General features: G+C 43.9%; 1 long non-coding RNA gene across 1 annotated transcript; it reads right to left on the reverse strand.

Annotated features, from left to right (window-relative positions):
• Positions 1–582: 582 nt before the first annotated feature.
• Positions 583–8,391, reverse strand: LOC113940305. Its single transcript, XR_003525424.1, has 4 exons — positions 8,004–8,391; positions 4,103–4,386; positions 1,331–1,494; positions 583–641 (listed from the first exon to the last, which is right to left on the reverse strand). It is a non-coding gene; the product is annotated as an uncharacterized LOC113940305 (long non-coding RNA).
• Positions 8,392–8,617: the final 226 nt, after the last annotated feature.

Below are 8,617 nucleotides of genomic sequence, written 5' to 3' on the forward strand. Positions count from 1 at the left end.
AAAAAACTGACCCTGCATCCCACTGGGCCATTATAGAACTTAGTCCTCTTCCAAGAGAACCTTGAGAACTCCTTCCTGCCTACACATCCCAGACTCAGCACCTCCACCTGTTATCCTCTCAAGGGACACAGGCACCCATGGCTACAGCAACTTCCAGTTTTCACCAGGGAGGTTTTAGTGTCACCCAAACTTTTCACAGTACTAACAGCATGTAGATATTTTGGTGAGCGTAAACACAGGAGAGTAAAAGCCAATTTGTACTGATGGAAGGAGGTGGGATTCATACATTACAAACTGACACAGAAATATATTTCCCATCTGTTGATAACCAGCTCCCCAGCAGAGCATACCTGTAGAATTTAGGATGGCACACGAGTATCCGAATCCCCCAGTTTTTTTCCAGACGATGCCATAAATTCCTTCAGAAAAGGTATTTCCTTGCTGAAAGCACATAAGGATGTGTGTTTTCCTGGTCACCAACTCAATTTTCCCCTTGTTTTTTTCTGTTTCAGCCATTTTTACAAATCTTACAAAATTGCCTGATTCACATTCACTGATTGTGCAATCTTTACAGTAGTAGACTGTCACATTTGAAGAGTCATGTGTTCTCTCAGCGGAGTCACCACTGGCCATGGCAATATCTAAAGGAGAAAACAAAGAAAAAGTATTTTATACCAGTTTACTCCACATGTTTAGTGTTAGAGAATGGGATGAGTTTGGGTGGACAGGTCTGGTCAGGGCTTAGGAGACATTGTCTGCCAATGGGCAAATTTTACACAGTATTGGGGCCAGTTCACAAGATAATCTGGGGGCAGAAATAGGATATGATTTCCTTACTGCTGCAACTGTTTTAAACTAGGAAGTTGGCAGCTTGGGAAGTCAATTGAAAGGCTTTTCTCTTACTGAGCTCAGATGAATCATCTGTTCTTGTTTCCTTTCCTTCCCAAGGCCTTGGCACAATCCTTTCAGGTGTCCCTCCAGCAGACTGCCAGATCCCAAGACCAATGAAGTTCACAGTTGCCAGACTACACATACTGGGTGCAGTGTGCAGGTTTACTCATCCAGACTCCCCCAGGGAGAAGGTTATTCAGGTCCTTCAGGAGAGGACTCGCCTCATCTGACATCAGACAGACCCAAAGAGTCACCCCTCCCAAAACAGGGCATTGGGACAGGTCAAACAAACCCACCTTCACCTTAATTTCTTTTCTCACTCTAGAGCTTTTGTGGTTTTAGCTTTAACTGGGCATAGGTGAGCTTTCTAATACCAGCTAAAAGTTTTTTAGCTACTGATGTGCAGGGAAAAGCACTGAGGTCATACAAGGAGACTCACTTGGACGGGGAGCTGCAACAGCCAGGAGCAGGAAACACAACCCCATGAGGTGGGGAGAGTCCATCTGGCTGCCCTGGGTGCTCAGTTCCAGTGGTGCTGGATGTTCTCTGAGATCCTCTGTGGTCCCAGGTCAGGCTCACCAGGCTCCTCCCTTAGTCATCTTCCTGTTGAGACATTAAATGCAGTGTTTAGCATCCATTATCTCTTATTATCTTTCTTCAGACAAAAAGAAATCAGCTGTCAGGCCAAGTGCTGTAAGGCTGCTCCTGGCCAAGACATCTGGAATGGAAGGAATGGAAGGCAAAGGAACGCTAGTGTTGCTCAGCTCTCACTACAATGGCTTTTGCAAGTGCCAAACTCACAGCCCTTTCCACCTCTGGCTCAATCACAGCAGTAGGAGACACGTGGTCCTTCTGCAGGGAAAGGGCAATCCCTCCTGAGCCTGTTGGGCAGCAGGCTCCGTGTCCAGGTCCTCCAGGCTCCTCAAAGCAGTGCCCTGCACACATCCCTCAGCAGTACATGCAACAGATAACAGCCTGACTCGCTGTCGCTTCCAAAACACACCAAAAAATTAGATAAGAAAGATATTTTGTGCTCAATGAGTGTTTCACTTGACGTAAGATGAAATATTTATTGTCAAATTGAACTCTGTTTTTAGTTTAGAAATCTGACAGGAAATACCAGTTCAAATCAAATGAACAAACAAATGAAAACTTGGTATTTCCTTCCAAAAAATCTCCTGGCTTTTGTCAGAAATTCATTCTCAGTTATTTCAATGAAACTGTCATGACTTTGTGAAATATGTTTTAGTAAAATACAAGTTTCACTTTCCAAATGAGAAAAAAGAAAACTGAAAAAAAATTAAAAGTTTCTTTATCATCCTAGCCCTGGAAAACAGAACCTGCTTTGCTCTTGGGAGCTTTTCATTAGAAGCTTTCATTAAACAACTTTTTTGCTGTCACCACCTGAGAAGTACCTTGAGGAAATTTCCAAATTAATTATGCATTAATTCCCAATTATGCAGTAATTCTTCATCAGAACTTTATAAATGCTTGTCTCTCATGGTCTGTGCTAATCTAGAGCTGCTGAGAGTTCCACCCCAAAACCAGATGATACAGGAGAAACAAAACCCTCAAGGCAAACCTGTTCCAGCTGCCAACAGGCACAGGAACCAGCTGCAAAAGTTCCCCTGGAATAAAAAAAGGGACACTTCTGCAGTGCCTCAGGCTACTGACACCCACACATGGGATGTGCTGGACCGAGCCGCGGTCCTGGCACTGCTCCACACGCACCTTCCGAGGCGAGATCCGTCCACTTCCACTTCACACCACACGAGGGACCAGTGATTCCACTTTACCACACAGCTCCTGCTCCCCTCTACAGTCCTGCAAGGATTTCCTCTTGTTCCACCAACCCATTAATGCAACAGCATCACTTCCAGCCGTGTCCTCTCCCAAAGTTAACTCTTAACTGGCCTGAACGGTTAAGAGACCTGAAATACTCTCACACATTTTTTTGTGCTTATTCCTACTCCAACACAAGTTAAAGAGCTCACTGCCCTTCCAGTGTGTGTTTTCAGGCTTTCTGACCTCTGCCTCTGGCACAGCTTCAGCAGGGCCCCCCAAGGTGACCAGAGCAGAGCTGAGGTGGGGGGTCACCCCAATCCCAGCCACGGGGGCTGGCAGAGCAGGGCTGCTGCCCCAGGGTTTGGATGTGCTTCCCTCTCCAGCAAACCATTAAACACAGTCATGGACCCACAAAATCCAGTGCTGTTCTCCAGCTGTAAACAATGCAATACATTTTCTAAAAGATTTATTTGGTACCCTAAAGATCCCACGGAGAATGCTTAAGTTTCGATCAGTTTGGAGAAAATAATACTACTGAAGGAAGTAAGGCTGCAACAGAATAAACCCCAAAGAACTTCGGAAGATACTTATAGATTTTATTTTCTACTCTAAGTTCTTTCACAGAAAAGGAACAGTACTCACAGAAGACATAATTTTTCTATCACTTTCTGTACCAGTTTCACTCTTTGATCTCCTGAATACCACTCTCAACAAGCCTTTACAGGAAAAGAAACAACAAAATGAAATCATGGGAAGGGATGAAACAGCTCTTTCCTGAATGAGCCTATGACTGCAGTTTGTTTTTACAGCTCCAACAAGGTAGTGCAGAGAAAGCAACCAGCAGGACATTGTGGCTGAGCTGAGAAATCTCTGCAAAAATCCTGAATGTAAAGCACACTTTCGCTTCCCACCAACTCTCTGGAAAGAAATTCCACAGTAACCATTGGAAAACATTACTAATTTTTTTAGGCTTGCAGCACATTAGGAAGAGCAGAATGAATGGACTGTTCCACTGATTCAACTTCTTTTATTTCAAAACCTCTGTCCTTATTTACTAGCTCTCTGTGTTTTGGTTCTGTTTTGTTTTATTCTGAACCCAGAGCCACCAGGCTGGGGTTTTTGTTGCTTGATGAAGCTGTTGAGTTTCTGCACTCACACAATCAGTGTGAATTCAGTGCAGAGCTGCATGGAAGTTGCCAGCCAGGGCTACAGAGGTGGAGTTATTTAGTAAGAAAGATCACGAGCACCAGTAACACACATTCTTCCTTATGGAGAAAATGTGCAGCACACTAAACACTTCCCTCCTGCCACAGCCATTTTAGTGCCCATTTCTAAATGTCTACTTAAAAACCAGGAAACAAGAATTTGTAAGAGAACAGACTGACCGTAAGACAGGACCCTGTAAAGAAGAAGACAGTGTGAGTACCTCAAAAGCTGCTTTGTCTGAGGAAGCTTTCCTGCCTCTTCCATTCCCTTCTCCGAGTGTCTGAGCAGTTCTTTCCAACTCCCAATCATTCAGCTTCTCTTCCAGAGCCCTGCACAGGAGATGCAGAAGCCTCTTGGATCCCAGAGAAAAAGACACACTACGGGTTCCTCCTTCTTTATAATTCAACTAGGTTTCATAATGGATTTTCACTTTCACTTCTGGACTGAGGTCAGCAGTATCACTGAGCAATGCAACAAGGCAAGTCCAAGCTGCTGCATGGGATTCTGCATGGAAAAAAACCCACACCTCGTAAAAAAACTTTCCGGGAACCTGCTTGTGGTTAAACCCGGGCAGAAACTCTGTCCCTCTGGGCATTGCAACAGCAATGTAAAAGACTGGATTTGAGATCTGCTCCTGAGTCTGGTGCTCCTTTGGCACTGCAGGAGGTCCCAGAGCAGGAGAATCTGAGGTGCTGAGCTTGGTTTGTTCCCTGGCAGGGATCAGTGCTGAAGGATACCCTGCTAGAACACACACCAGGGCAGCAGCAGCACTTCTGCTGTTTGACTGAAGTTGTGTCCATCACGTAACTTGCCACAAGCCACTGGGACCAGTGGAAGGGCAGAGGTAAACCAAAGGAACCCCTAATGAGTAATGAATAGTAAGAAACAGAGGGCTCAAATGATAAACTCATCTGACTCTGGCACCACAGGACAGGGGGAGGAAAAGTTCAGTGCACAGGGGACAGGGGACAGGTGAGGGTAAAACCTGCTGCCTTCTTATCTCTGTTTTGGGTGGGGTTTTTTAGGGTGGCAAGGAGGCAAGTCAAGCTATCCAAGTTGATTTTAATCATCAGCAAATCAGTACAAGGTTACAGCCAAGAAAGTGACCTGGAGAGTGGCTGACCCTCTCCTTTCCCCTCTTCTCTATAAGGCCAGGTAGATCCACAGAGCCATAAGCTCCTTTCCTTGACTTGACTGTTGTCTTCAGCACCCATAACAAACTTTTCTCCTCCCTCAGCATTGCCCTGCAGTTCACAGTTGCCCTGTGCAAAGTGTCCCACAGCCAGTCACAAGCAGCACTCCCAGGCTTAGGCTGCCATAAATTTTATGTGGATCTAAAAATAGCAATGTTTTCTCCAAGTACACAGTCCACCCTTTCACCAAAACACTTCTTCATTACACTTTGTCCCTATTTTTATCACGTGACCCACAGACCAAAAGGTCCAAAGGTTTGCAAACTGTGCTCCAAGAAGAAACCAGTGCTCCTGGAAGGATTAAAGTGCTTGGTTTATCCTAAATGCTGCAGCACCTGGTCCCTTGTCATGGAAGAGATGGAGGCTGAGCCTGGGCAGACACAATTTCAGGGGTTTATTTAGCAGATATCATACAGAAGTGCTCAGTTTCAATTTAATCACAGTGCTGCAAAACCACAGTGTCCCTCCAGTGAATTTGGCTGGTTTGGTTTGCCCTTACAGTTCTAGTCCAAGGCAGCAGCTTCTGTGTTAGAAAAATGCTCCAATGCGGGGACATTTGTCTGCCATTACACTTTCCTGTTCCAGGCCCAGGACATTAAACTTGAGACATTTCCTTAAAAAGAAACCCAAACCACACCACCACCACTAAACCCAAACAAGCCAACAAAAAACCCCACAGCAAAACTCCTTGTTTCCCTTAGTTTGTGCCCTTCCTGCCCTGGCCTGGAAGGGTCACCTCCAGCATGTAAACAAGGCTTCCACATCTCTGGGGGAGAAGTTAAAGACTGACATCAGTTCCGGGGATAAAGCATGAGGTAAATGCAGCCACTCTCACAGTAGGTCCCAGGTCTGCAATTTTTTTCCTTACAGTCTTGCCCCCTGGCTCTTGGGCACAGTCTTTAACAGTGACTTCACAGCGAACTTATGATCAAAAATACCCAACTGTGTGCCAGTCACAAATGCTCCTGAATGCTAATTCACAGATTCTGACAGTGACCCCTGGCCGCAAAGGTCTCACTGGCTGCTGCTGGCTGGGCTGAGTTGCTCAGCCAGGACTGGCTTAACATATTTTAATATCCAATGCAGATTATCACAAGAAAACAAGCTGTAGCTAAGGAGTGTTGCAGCAAAAATGTACCTTGGGGTTTTTTGGATCTCCAGAGGATTGCTTGGTTTGAGGAATTGCTAACAGGACTAAACCCTTCACTCCCATTCAGCCCAGCTAAACAGCAGCTTGTATTCCAGTCCTAGTGCAAGCTGTCAGCACAAAAGATATCAATATTCTGAGAATCTGACCCAAAACTTTGATTTTTCTTTTGTCTTAATCATTTTTCACAGGAAGAGTTAGTTTCCAAGCCACATGAGCTGTTTCAGATTAGCCTCTTCCTCAGCATCCCAGCATTGAGTTCCCCAGGCACTGTATTCATGTGATTTTTCCATTTTCACTGTTCCCTGTGAGTGGTACTCAACTCCTCAAATGCCTGCTTTCTGCAAGCATAGAGCAGAAGTCCAGGGGAAACATCTGCTGCCTAATCTAGAATTTCCAGGAACAGGCAAAGAACTTCAGTACTTAAAAACTCCTTTGAGAAGTTCATTTTACTTTGTACAGTTAGAGCTTGCACCGCATCCTTTGATGGTAAATTAAGTATGTGTTAAATAGAAAAAAATATGAGCTATTTATGCCTTCAGCAAGGACTTTCCCCTTCTCCTACTTACCCAAAAATATACTTGAGGAATTTACTTATTCATCAACTAAATTGTGTTTATATTGCAATAGTCCTAGAAACTCTACTCCTGAACGAGGCTTCATTTTGACTTTCAAAAGTGAAAACCTCCAACATGGACTTTCTCCTCTAGCTAAGGAATCTTATACTTTGATCCACCCTGATAGCACAAAACCCCTTTCATTGAATACAGAAATACCCAGAATAATAACATTAACCAGAAACTCAACGTGAGAAATGAACCAGAAGATGTGAGATGAAAATCAAATGCAGTGATCACAGAAGAACCTAGAGTTTTTCTTAGCTATATGCATGACTACAAGAAGTGGTTTGGGCTTCTATTCCTTTCTGCTTCAAGCAACTGTTACCCTTTTTTTATATATATGTCTTATTTCATGTTCCAGGAAATTGAAAGCAATAAGGTAGCCCAGGGATCTGTCCCAAGTCTCAGCATTAACAGTCGATGTCCCATTATACCTTTGGTCTCAGTATGTTTTCTCACTGGTTTTGGCTTCAAAACCTCACTTATCTACAACACTTCTGTTTTCACATTTGTGAGGGATTCCCCTGCTAATCTGGTACACCAAGAAGATAGACCATGAAGTAATTTATGGCTGAAAGATAAACATTATAACTATAACTGCTTATGATTACAGTTGGTCTTTTATGACAAAAAATGATCTTTATTGCCAAGTAATTCACCAGTCAGGCACAAATTAAAACAGGATCCAAAGCCTTCTGTGAAAGGAAACTAAAACAAATTCTCAGAATTATTCTTGCTTAATATCAAAACTAGCTGTTACACTTTTTCCTTTAATAATAGCAGACAAGTATCATAAAAGAGAAACTGCAATTTAAATCCAGAATGTGATCCCCATTTTCTTTGATTACTCCTTGAAAAAAACACCGTGGTGACCTTAACAAATCTTTGTTTCTCCACTGCTAAACAGGACATAAGGAAATCTTTTTTTTTTTCCTGAAACATGAGCTGTCTGAGACCGTAAGACAAAGCACATAAAGTTACACAGGTTTTGGGTTCCAAATCTAAACTTACCTGCAGTACCACCACTTTCATGTTCGTGACTGACTCCCTGGCTAATCTGTTATTTATGTCAATAAAATAGTGCATGATGTAATTTATGGCTGTGATATAATAAGAAGAACCATAAGTTTTTATGACAACGAACACAGTGACAACAGTGACCTTTATTGCCAAGCAGTTCACTGCTTAAACATCCACATAGCACCAGACAGCTGCTCACACAAGGAAAGGTAGAGCTTTTCTCAGGCACAGATCTTCAAGATTCACCAGATGCAGTTCCCTGAGGTTTCCATATCACCATAGGAGCAATTTGGTTGCTCAGTTCAGGGTTGCAGCTTCTGTATTAGAGAAATGCTCCAATGCCAGGATATTTGGCTGCCATTACACTCATGTTGGAGGCTCAGGGCATTAAAGACCTATTACATGGTTAAGACCCCATGTAATAATCACACACACAAAGCTGAATTAACATCACTCCTTGGTACATTCTTACACCTACCTACCCTGAGCTTTAGTCCAGGCTGCCACCTTCTCTCTAACCGAGTGCTTTGGCTCAGGCTTTTCTAGCTTCTACCCCATCTCCCCTCCCTTCAAGTCAAAAACCAGCAGAGCATGTGTCAAAGGCAGTTGGAGGAAATTGCGCCTCTGCAAGTGGATGCTGGAAAATTACAAATATTTTAGGGCAGCCAGCAGCACCCCATTGATAGGCCAAGCACACGGCCTCCTCCTCCAGCTCCCTCTGGCCAGGGATCCCCACTGCATGGCAGATATGGTAC

This window comes from Corapipo altera, unplaced genomic scaffold (genome assembly GCF_003945725.1).
Source record: "Corapipo altera isolate COAL_440 unplaced genomic scaffold, ASM394572v1 343b, whole genome shotgun sequence".
NCBI classification, from domain to species: Eukaryota; Metazoa; Chordata; class Aves; order Passeriformes; family Pipridae; genus Corapipo; species Corapipo altera.